We start from the raw sequence: 13,215 nt of genomic DNA, 5'->3' as shown, positions 1-13,215 counted from the left end.
TGTCAAATTTAGATCGTGACATGGGAGCATCAGCTGGCCAAGTCTACAAAGTTCCCTACTCTTAATATTGTGAGGCTTTAAAACCGCATAAACTTGGCCTAAAGCAAACAATATATCACACCATATTAAGAGTATATTTGAATTGGCTCAGAAACAACTACATATTAACGATTCCACAAGAATGATTGATAGGAGTGGATGTTTTAGTTTAGAAAGAATGTGACAGTGTTGTTACATCTTGAAATAGTATAACCAGAAATAAGTGTTGCTAAAATAATATGCTAAATACAATAGAAGTTTTAATTTGAAAACTAAATATAAAAAGGTGGTAATTTCAAAATAATTCCGCAAAAGATATCTTTTGGTTTCAGATAAAAAGAAAACATAATAATACTCAAAATAACCACCTTCAAAGTCGACTTGCAATATAACTCCATGAAATGAATTCCAACATTTATTCTCTTACAGAATAGAGGAAGCAAAGTTTCTCACACAAGGAAATGTTGTTTCCCTGTATACACTTAGGAAGACATTTATTTTCTCTAACATAATATAGGAAGCAAAGTTTGTCAAACAACGAAATGTTGTATTTCTGAATACATTTAGGAAGATATTGTTCTGCCTTTCAATACATGTTCTTTCACTCCAGGAATGTGGATTCTTAAAAAGTGATCTCTCCAATTTATCTTTGACACATCAATCTCAAAGCTTTTTCTCTCTTCTTCAGACATATCTTCCATTAATTTTTGCATGTTGCCATTGTGAAACCTTGCAAAACAACAATTCAATGAAAAAAAAAGAGAAAAGAAAAAGAAAATTAAGCATACACAAAGTTTATTCTGTTTCATCTTCTCACTGGATATCAATCGTCAAGCATAATGTCGAGTCTTAGATTTAAGGAAAAAAATGTCATAGCACCCTATATAAAATGTGTATAGTTCATGATGATCGCGGAAATGCTTAAGATATATTAGTTCATTATTTATCAATTGTGAGGGTGTGTTTATGGCGCTAAAGTTTCTGGCAATTACGGATGAACTTCTCCTGTGTTAAAAATTACATAATAATTTCTCATTTCGTTTCATATTATATGACATTATTTCCTTTTAATCCATTTAAAAAATGACACCTTTCTGTATTTGAAAACAATTAATATAACGATAATAATGTGTTATACAACAAACAAATCTAATCGACTTTCTATATAGTAGTAAAATGCTAATGTTAGTCTAGCATTGACAAATACATTGATAATTAGGAGAGAATGGCATATCACCCTTTGTAGAATGCATATGGTTCATAAACCTTGCTAAAGTTCTTCAGATATTCCATCTCCCACTTAAAATGTCTACGCATCTTTGAATGCTCAAGTTCAGTTAAATCTCCTACTTTCTGTCGCTCCAAAATATAATTTGAAAAATCTGACATGTTGTCGAAATATCTCATCTTCTTAACCTACACCTGATCTCCTTTTGAGTTAACAAAAGGAAAAGAACGAAAAAATTCATAGCAATAGTCGAGAAGTTGCGACACTGATAAAGGATTCACAGATGCTGATGCTACATGATAAACATTTATCTTTGGACTTTGCAAGTATCCATGCTTGGCAATAGCGGCCATTGTAGCATTTACAACGATATCAACTGGAACCTAAACCAAGTCATCGAACAAGTTGTCAGATAATAAAAAAATTATGTACCAGGATAACTATTAGTATTTTTTTTGGCCTTCAGGGTCTATTTTTAGTTCAAGATCACTCTAATTGGAATCAAAGAATTAGTGATCTATCCCGCCCAAAGTGAAAATGGGCTAGGGCAATGGGCTAGGGCTATGAACTTATAATCTGATGAGTAAGTCAATTTCATGAATATAAATTCAATCAATTTCATATCGGATCAAGCCAGAATATGGGATTATATAAATTCTCACTATCAGAAGGGGTCGTCCTGTAAGATCAAAAGAGAGATTTCCATCGAAATTGATTGCAATCACTCATGAATTACCAATTTATTAACATATTTTGACTCATATTATGCAAAAATACATGTTGAATCTACAACGGGTGCGATCTAAAAACCAAAATATATTGGAAAAGTATACCTACCACATCCATAAGACAATTTGGATCACCAAGAGCACATGGATAGTCCCCTTTTCCATAGAAAACAATTACATGGTCGATTACCCTGTGAGAGAGAAGAACATAGTAATTATAAACTTTATAAAAACTATAAATAAAGCTAAGAAGAAAATTATAGTTAGAATACAATATTATACCTAAATCCTTGCACCCATCCTGGAAAAGGTTCTTGATAACTACTCGTTATTGTGGAGGGACGAATAATGACTATTGGTATATCCTCCCTCATGCTATCGATCATCATCTCACCAATGGCCTTCGCGAATGAATATGTATCGTTCCTTCCATATAAGCTCGCACTATATTATATTAACAATCATAATTTATTTTCATAGACTTGAATCTATCGATTGTATACTACAACAAGGATAAATCTTGTATTACTGTAGTTATATTATGTTATGTATTACTCCCTGTCCCAATTTATGTATCATCGCTCGAATTTTGAGTGTCAAATTTCTTAATTTTGATCGTGAATTTGGACATAATCTGTGAATTTTATGAAATAAATTTTACAGATTTGGAAACTACGTAAAAAGTATAATAAATCATAATAATTAACAATCTAAAATATTTAAAAGACATATGAAAAACTTGTTTGATTCTCGAAATTCGAATACTGCCACATAAATTGAGGCAAAGAAAGTAATCATATAGCCTCAGGTAACTTTATGTGAGGTTCCTGTTTATATTCTCTGTAATTAATGCTTCTCTTGAATAGGAGGCTTAATTTCTTCATAAATAATTATAAAATAAAGTAAATCAGGATTAAAAAAAAAAAACTAATTATGTGACTCTAAATATCAAAAAGCAAAAATGCACCTCTCAGATCCTAAGTCTTTTATGATTTTCTCAAAGTTGCTATAATTTGTAGTAGCATTCTTCAACTCTGAAACAAAGTTCAACTTCTTGGCAGCATCGAGGGATGGAAACTTAGTTGAAGGAGAATGTGATGGAAACTTGTTTTATGTTTTGGAATGCAATGATATCTTGTGTCATGGTGTTGTTTTTGTGTCACAATATTTAGGAATTTCAATAAATTATACATGCTCCTATACTATGCGAAACTGAACAATATGCCCTCCAATATATTTTCGTTAAATCAAGGGCACGAATAACCCAAAAAGTAACAGAAAGGGCACATATGGGACAACGTTTAAAATAGGGGCATATGCGCGGAATATCGTATAGTTGAAGGGCAGATCTGGCCCTTTAATTTTTATCTTTTTTTTTTTAGTGTTTCTGTGAGTACGAGGCTTAATTTCTTCATAAATGATTATAACATAAAGTCAGGATCAAAGAAAACTAATTAATTATTTGACTCTAAAACTTAAAGAGCAATGTGGTACGTACCTCTCAGAGCCTAAGTCTTTCATGATTTTCGTGAAGGCTTCATTATTGTTGATAGCATTTTTCAACTTTGAAACAAAGTCCAACTCGTTGGCAGCATCGAGGGATGGAAATTTAGTAGATGGAGAATGTAACAACACAGAGTATTTGTAGCTACAGAATACTTTGTAGCTATATATGAAAATTTCGTGGCTAAACACTTTAGCCACAAATTTTTGTTCCGTAGCATTCGTAGCAATATTTAGCGTGGCTAAAAATTAGCTACGGACTTTACATGGTCCATGGCTAAGAACAAATACATATAGCTATGGAATTTTTTGTGTTATAGCTGTGATGGTAAAAAGTTTTTACCACGACGAATAAAATTTGTAGCTATCTCCAAATTGTAGCCACAAGGTATTGTATTTGTAGCAAAAGTGTTTATCATGCAAATTCAATTTTTGTGGCTATTTCTATAGTTTAGTTCCGTGGCAATACCTGTATTTAGCTATGAACTAAAACATTCATAGCTGTGAATTGAAATATTTGCCACAAAAATTTGAATTGTAGCTATACTTTTAAAAGCCAAGTTTAGCTACGAATTCAATTTATTATAGCTATAAGTGACACAATAATTGGAGCTAATTTTTTTTTTACTATATTGCATTTTGGTAACAAAATTTTGATTTCTTAGTAATGGCCAAAGTTTCCGCCACAAATCCATTGCTTTTAACACATACTTTCAATTTTTTCGAATAATCACGCACTGATGCACATAATATTGGAAACTAGCAACATAATAAAGATTTAGAAATAACTTATTTCATTCAAATTGACATCTAAAGTTTGCCAAAATAAATTCCAGATACACAATTGTATAGCTAAAACTTATAGCATCCGCATTACATAACTCTTCTAAAGCAAACACAATAAAGTTAGAAGAAAAAACAAGCTAACATGAGGTTAGATAGTGATAATCATCAACGAGGATGTTGAAGTGAAAATCCAAGAGGTGCTCCAATGCATATCCAATAACATGTTTCTGAGGTAAGGTAAATGAGCTCTCACGTGGAGAAAGTCTTTCCTATGATATGTTGAGAGCCAATAGTAGATTGTCTCAAAAGACTGAAATGTTGAAATTGTTGTTGAGGGGAAGAGCTAACACAACGAATTCTGCACCTTTAAGACAAAGCCTGCAAGTACAAATACCATAAGCAAGGTGAAGTCCAAGAGTGATTGTAACTACTTATGTTCTTACAGCTACCGCAATAAAACAGAACAAATAGAGAGCCGTCTTCATAACAAGTTTGACCAACTCACAAACACTTTTGCGGCTGAAAAAAGAGAGCCGCATATCATGTAATATCTCTTTTTTTAAACCAACTTTACATGAAAACTTATACTAACGACAATCTAATTAAAACACTAGGTATACAACAACACCAATTATTGAAAAGAAACTGAGTTCGGCTAAAGTACTTGTCTATGATAAATGTAAAAAATCCCAATTAGAACACAAGCAAGGCCCAACAAACAACAACAAAATCTAGTGTATTTCCAACTAGTGGGGGTCTGCGGAGGGTAGGTTGCACGCAGTCTTATCCCAACCTTAAAAGATAGGGAGATTGTTTCCGATAGACCCTCATCTTTAGTTATTGTGTCGCTGAAAGGTCCTGTGGTACAACACTGCCACCAGACCCAACAAACACCAAGATAAAAACAAGACAAGATAGAAATGCAACACTGTGCATATTAAGTCTGTCATAAAGAATAACTTAATTTCCCAAAACTCCAGTTGAACTTGTAACAGTTGACCAACACAACATGACATCCTAGAAAGCTTGCTATCTTTTTTATTTTCCATTCTTTTTACTAATCATATAAACATCTTCAACCCCATCTACCAAAAGGGGAAAAGTAACAAAGTTAAGTAATTACCTAAATCAAAATCCTCTTACTTGCGCTCTATCCCTTGATGCACCTCCCACCGAAGGGATGCCTCTTTCTCTTCATCAATTGCTTGTATATCTAGTCCATATTTCCAAATATATAATTGAAAGCTTTTATAAACAATTCATACCTGCAAGCAAAATATGTAGACACATATCGAGAAAATAGAACGCTTTAAAAAAGAAAGTTAACATATACTTCTGCTAACTATAGCCTTAAACTTGTATTGTGGTTCAGCAGTCAAACTTGTAGCCTTAAGTTTACTTAGAGACTCATCAACCTAAAACATAAACATATACTCTATCAACAATATAAGAGGTCTATACCTGTATTAAAGCAAGTTCCATAAACTTGAAATGTTCCTTCCTTGTAGCTTTCCATTTGAATCCAACTAAGCAGAAGAAAGGATACAACAAAAAAAAGTAGTCAATCAAACAGACCAGGAATTTCAAATACAAAAGTGCAAAAATATTTTCTTATAGGTATTTTCAGAAACTGATGTTATATACTACTGGAGACATACTCTGGAGTCTAAAGGGTTTACGCTGAGTAGGACCAAGACAGAGTACTTGGAGTGTAAGTTCAGTGAAGCAACTCAGGAGGCTGACTTGGAAGTAAGGCTTGGTACCCAGGCCATCCAGAAGAAAAGTAGTTTCAAGTACCTTGGGTCTATTGTGCAAGGCAGCGGGGAGATTGACGATGATGTCACACATCGTATTGGGGCAGGGTGGATGAAATGGAGGCTTGCTTCCGGAGTGCTATGTGACAAAAAGGTGCCACCAAAACTTAAGGGCAAGTTCTACAAAGTGGTGGTTAGACCGACTATGCTGTATGGGGCGGAGTGTTGGCCAGTTAAGATCTCTCACGTTCAAAAGATGAAAGTTGCCGAGATGAGAATGTTGAGATGGATGTGTGGCCACACCAGGAGTGACAGGATTAGGAATGAGGATATTCGGGATAAGGTGGGGGTGGCCTCGGTGGAAGACAAGATGCGAGAAGCGAGATTGAGATGGTTTGGGCATGTGAAGAGGAGAGCTACAAATGCCCCAGTGCGGAGGTGTGAGAGGTTGGTCATGGATGGTTTCAGACGAGGTAAGGGTAGGCCGAAGAAGTATTGGGGAGAGGTAATTAGACACGACATGGCGCAATTACAGCTTACCGAGGACATGACCTTAGATAGGAGGGTTTGGAGGACCCAAATTAGGGTAGAAGGCTAGTAGATAGTCTCGTTATCCGTTCTTATTAGTAGTCGCATTATTGCAATATAATTTCTTGTGCTCCGATTTCTGCTATTATCTGTTATTATCTGTTATTTCCTGTGCTTTGGTTATCCTGTGTCATCTGCTCCGATTTCTGCTATTATCGGTTATTTTCTGTGTTCTGATTATCCTGTATTATCTGTGTCGCTTGCATTATTTCATTTTCATATCGCTTTAAATCTCTTATCCGAATCTCTTAACCTTATCTAACCTTATCTGACTTTTTTTTATGCTTTTATTGAGCCGGGGGTCTTTCGGAAACAGCCGTCCTACCTTGGTAGGAGTCAGGTCTGCGTACACTCTACCCTCCCCAGACCCTACGATGTGGGATTTCACTGGGTTGTTGTTGTTGTTGTTGTTGATGTTATATACTACTGGTACAAAGTACTATATGTAAAAAAAACAAAGGTAATAAACTAGATCACAATTTCAAATAAGACAAAACAATGGGCATATGTTTCAAAAATTTGAAGTTTCCTTTTAGTATTGTTTCTTAACTTGTTTACAAGAGTAGCCAAGTGCTTCTGCCTTCAACCGTGTGAGAAAATCCAGAAGCTCGTGTTTTCCACATTTCAAGTGCTTCTGCTTTTATTCAAGAATCCCAGCCAACATCTAAGGCTAATATTGAACTGTACAGTAGTGAACAATAGATAATTGGACTGCCAAACGAGATGCACACGGTAAATTGAATTTAAAATCGTATAAATTGTGAGTATTGAAAGGCTCATAAAGTAAATAAAAATTCCCCTACTGCAGACAGTAATAAACCAAATAAACTCTAAAATTTTAGAAACCTCACCATCGAAGAGAAGTGAAACATAGAAGGTCACCAAACAGATTTGCACAGACCATTAGAACTAAGAAAAAACATTTCAACTTAGTTACAGACCTGCTAGCGTGAACTCAGCTTCATGAAACAAGCTTGACAAACTATATTACAATACAAAAAAAAAAAAAAAAAAAATCAAAACTGAAAATAAAGTTGGCAGAGGCGATGGTAGGTTAACAAGCATAAAAAGGGCAGCAAAATGCACTAAACTCCCACTATGCGCGGAGTTCGGGAAAGAGCCAGACCACAAGGGTCTATTATACGCAGGCTTACCTTGACTCTCTGCAAGAAGTTATTTCCACGGCTTGAACTCGTGACCTCCTGGTCACATGGCAACAAATTTACTAGCTATTCCAAGGCTCCCCTTCTAGGTTAACAAGCATGAAAGTGGAAAAATTGTCTAATTTCTTGAATGCTCTACAATTGATTACAACTCTGTAAGTTTATTTACTAGAAGAAATATTACCAATTAAAACCTTAATGCTTCACTCAAAACTCAATACTGAAGGAATCTTCTAATTGACAGTATTTTCCGAACGAAAAATTAAAGATATAAAATACTCCAGCAAACAATTAGATCAACTAGACTTGAATCTTTTTGCACCTATTTTCGATATATTTTCATAGAAACTCAGATCTCTAACTAAAATCAAAATCCAAAACCCTAGAAAAGAGAGTAATGCATTATAGAGAGAATATAGTCTCAAAGAGGTGAGTTGGGTTACCAGGCATGGTGGCCGGCAGTGGTGCTTGGTGAGAGACGGATGACCAGATGAGGGCAGCGGCTATGGTGGTTCTTGAATTATGAGGGATATGAGAGCTTTTAGCTTATTTCAATTTGTTTAAAATTTTCAGGAGGGAATCGCTAATTAATGTTGGGAAAAAAATTAGAGGGAAACAATAATGTTGGGGAAAAAAATAGAGGGAAAGATGAAATAATAAAAATTGAGTTCAATTGTTGCAAATTGTGTAAAGAAATTTCCAACATTAATTATAAATATTAGTATTAATTATCAACACATAATATGACATTTAACAATATCACTAATACACTTCTATTTAGTGAAATTATCAATTTATAAGTTAGTCGGTCAAAATTCTTTTTTAAGAATGTCACTAATAAACGTCAATTAGTGTAATTGGCTATTTATAAGCTAATCAATCATTACATTTTGTTTAGGATATTATTTTTCAAAAAAGAAAAATATGTTAAGGATATCACAAATACACTTCTACTTACTGTAAATATTGATGTGTATATGATTGTCAATTAATATTTTTTCTTAAAGATACCATGAATGTACTTTTGCTTAGTATAATTATCAAAATATAGGTTAATCAATCACTAACATTATCATGAATACACTTCTACTCAGTGTAATTTTCAATTTATAAGTTAGTTATTCGGTAACATTATGTTAAGGATATATACACTTCTACTTAGTGTAATTGTTAATTTACAAGTTAGTTAGTCAGTAACGTTATGTTAAGGATGTATACACTTCTACTTACTGTAATTATTTACGTATACGATAATCAATCAATATTATTTCATAAAGATACCACTAATACGCTTCTACTTAGTATAATTATCAACATATAAGCTAATCAATCACTAACATTACTTAACGATATCACTAATACACTTCTACTTATTGTAATTATCAATTTATAAGATAGTCACCCAATAATATTTATTAATAATGTCACTAATACACTTCACTTAGTTTAACTATCAACGTCTAAGTGAATCAATCAGTAATATTTTGTTGATGATATCACGAATGTACTTCTACTTACTATAATTATTGATGTATAGGCTATTCAATCAATAATATTTCTTAAGGGAAAATAACATTGTGTGACAATTTGAGGAATAGTTACCCGGATTAGCTCATGTTTATTTTTTTACCCGAGCTAGCCATCGGAGGCATCGATGGAGACGAAGTTGGATCTGTGGCAGTGATGGAGAAGAAGGAAGCGATGAGGTAATTGGGTGCGCTGTCGCCGGTGATTGTTATAGCATGTGAGATGAGAAGCAGCGTCGTCACCGGTTTGAACACTGTTGCCATCGCCGTCGCCGGTGACTGTGCACTTTCTGCTCATTGATAAAGGAATCTTGTTGTCGGCGTCGCCGGTGGCTGCGTCGTCGCCAGATCTAGGGTTCCAGTAAAGTGTTTATAAACACCTCTTATACACTGTTATACACTTTTATACGGTTGGAGTGTTTATAAACACCTCTTATACACTATTATACACTTTTATACGGTTGGAGTGTGTATAAACACCTCTTATACACTATTATACACTTTTATACGATTGGAGTGTGTATAAACACCTCTTATACATTATGTATAAACCCCTCTTATGTATAAACATTAAAAACCTCTTGTATAAGTTTGTATAATATTGTATACTAGTGTAAAAGTATGTATAAACACCTTTTATGCATTATTATACACTTTTATACAAGGTTGATACATTATCTACAGTGGATTTATAAGTTGTATATTGTTGTAAAATGCTGTATACTGTGAAAAAGTGGCTATGCGGGTGTAATTTAAAAATATGGCTACGTAAATGTAATTTTGTATGCTAGATCGTACATTATTGAAAATTTTCCATTTCTTAAAGTACCACTGATGCAATTCTACTTAATGTAATTATTAATTATAAGCTGACCAATCAATAATATTACTTAAGAATACCATTAATACACTTATATTTACTGTAACTATCATGTATTGGTTAATCAAGCATTAACATTACTTAACGACATCACTAATACACTAATTTATTGTGGCTAAAAGGTTACTATTACTATAGTTAGTTTTAACTCGTGGCAAATATTAATAATTAGCTACGAAATTTTATTATAGAAAAAGATCTGTGGCAATATCATTTAATTATTGACACAATTTTATATAAGTTGAAGCAAACATATTTATTTAGCTTCAAATTTTTTGTTTGAAACAACTTACTGTGGCTAAAACTTACTATTGCTACAATAAGTTTTATTGCGTGACAAAAGCTTATGATCAGCTACAAAATTTTATTATAGCAAAAAATATGTGGCTATATCATTTAACTATTGCCACAACACTTTAGAACTGGAAGCAAAGATATTTATTTAGCTACAATAGTTTGTCACAAATAATTTATTGAGGCTAAAAGGTTACTATTGCTACAATAACTTTTATCCGGTGGCAAAAACTTATGATCAGCTACAAATTTTTATTGTAGCAATAAAGTTGTAGCTATTTAGATAGTTTTTGCCACGATTGTTAGCAAAGCAAAAATGAGGTATTAGCTTTGTCAATTTAACTTTCGTGGCTAAGAAATTTTACGAAATTGTAGATAGCCATGAAATTCTATTTTTTGTGGCTATTACTAGGTAATAGCTACGATTTATAAATTTGTAGCTTAAATTCCGTAGCTATAGATGCCTTATGTTGTGGTGATAATGTGACTTTTTCCTTTGTTATGCTTTCTCCCATGGTGAAAGGCTTCTCATAAATTAAGCCTTCTCTTTCGCCATTGGCATACGCTTTTAAAAGAAAGAAATTGAATAAGCACTGGAAATTCGTTTTTGTTAAATACATATTCATTCAAATTTCTTTATAACAACGTTGTTTGTCTAAATATTTTTTAGCTATTGTAACAAAATGTTGTTCTAGAGAACATATAGCATAACGTGACAAATTGATTTCAAGGAAATCTTGATTTATCGTTTTAATACAATGTTTTTATAGGGGATGACTATTATAGAGAAATCTGACGGTAAATCTACATAAACACATTTTTTCTCTATCAATGAAATTAACCATACCGTACCGGTTGAAAAATGGATGAGGAGTTTCAATTTCTTGCACTTCCTGGCAAGCATCATCAGTTGAGATATTCATTGCAAAACATAAGATGCAGTATCATGTTGTATCATGCAATGTGACCTATTCCATTAAATTGTGTATCCTTCCTGGAAAAGAAGAACTCAAAATATAATTAAGAGAATTAACCTCAAGTCAAATGTGGTGTTTGCTGCACTGTGAACGATCAGGTCAATTTCTTGAGCAATATAATTTGGTAAGCAGTAATATTATCCATACCTAGATTTGGCTCATGAATATCTCCAACCACAGCAATCAATTTACTACGTATAAACGACTCGTAAGATTCTCCGTGCATTTCTTCTAGGCATTTGAATAATTTTGATTCGATTATCTGAAATATAGGAAACAGAATAAGTTAGTTAAATTTTAAAACGAAAAGTATGGAGGAAAGAGAGCAGTCATAAAATTAACATACTTCTCTTGTTAATCTGTCAAATGCAGCTTCCTTATCCTTCGTCCTGATGAGGAGGTAGATCTTATTTATCTTTGGTGTTGTTCTTAGCATCTTTTTGATTAGAGCTGCAAAGAATTGTTTTATTTGAAATGTCGAGAACATAATAAAGTAAATAAACGTATGTTCTCTCAAACAACGTAAACTTTTAGACGAGATGATCACACACTTTAATATGACATCAAAGTAACAGAAAATGTGACGATCGTTCAAACTTTAGCAAAGGAATAAAACTTAAGGTGAGAATTAAAATGCTTTATAGCTCATACCATCTTGCTTTGTGATCTTACTATTTCAATAATGCACCTGTTTCAAATCAATATCTTTTGTAAAAATAAAAGAGAAGAAATAACACAACGTGGATATATATACCTATTGCCACAAAACACACATGTACCACGACGGCTAAGATGGCAGATGAAAGGCGTATATTAGGTTAAGTCGATGATTTTATTGCACTATTACATGTTTTTAATAGCTTAAATTCTTCTACGTTATCAAATTATTCAAAATATATCTATAGGTGACCATTCTTAAAATGTGAGATTTGAAATTTTAAAATAAAATATGTTAATTATCTGCTACAACAAGAAAAAATGACCTGATAGTGTAAAAATTATTTACACTGACAGTGCATATTGGTTAATTAAACTCTGAACGAAATTACCTTTCTCAAGAAACCCAGTAGCACCGGTGACAAGAAGGTTTTTGGCTTCAAGAAACTCGACAATTCCTATTCCATTACTAGCTTTTGGAGCTAAAACATCTCCTTCACCCAATGCTTTAATAGAGGAACAAAACGAAGACGAGCCATGATGAATTCCTAACGTTATGTGACTAGTTTCCTTTGATCTTTCATTGTTCGTGTATGAAAATTTGCTAGTGAAATGACTATTTTTAGAAAAAAACTTAGTTGGTACCCTTGTACTAAAGGGAAAAAGATTTTCAACGCGAAGCATTGTCATTTGGGATATAAATTAAATAGCTATGCATGCATGGGATGTATATTATGGAGCCGTTTGGACATGGTTTCATCTCATGATATGAAATTACGAGATAAAATCATGTTTGGACATGCAATTTGGATTTCTTCAGTTGCAGTTTTTTTTATAAACATAAAAACCCCAAAAGTTGTAAAAACCATCAAAATTTTCCCAACTCTTATACAATCTTACCAAATGAGTAAATCATAGTTCATAATAAAATTAATACGCTACTAGAATGCCTTTCTAAAAAATATAACATCAATTGATCAAACTTTAGTTCAATAAAAAGGAAAATTTAACATGAATAGTAATGTAACTACTCTTTAATGTAATCCTCCCAAATGGTACGAACAATATATCTACCAACTTATGATTGCTAAA

General features: G+C 33.0%; 1 pseudogene; it reads right to left on the bottom strand.

The window, feature by feature from the left end:
• Positions 1–481: 481 nt before the first annotated feature.
• On the bottom strand, positions 482–12,813 carry LOC132633704 (fatty acyl-CoA reductase 2, chloroplastic-like; annotated as a pseudogene).
• Between the last annotated feature and the right edge of the window lie 402 nt (positions 12,814–13,215).

Source organism: Lycium barbarum, chromosome 3, assembly GCF_019175385.1.
Source record: "Lycium barbarum isolate Lr01 chromosome 3, ASM1917538v2, whole genome shotgun sequence".
Lineage (NCBI taxonomy): Eukaryota > Viridiplantae > Streptophyta > Magnoliopsida > Solanales > Solanaceae > Lycium > Lycium barbarum.
Note: the sequence above shows the minus strand (reverse complement) of the source record. Positions and strands in the feature narration are given on the sequence as shown.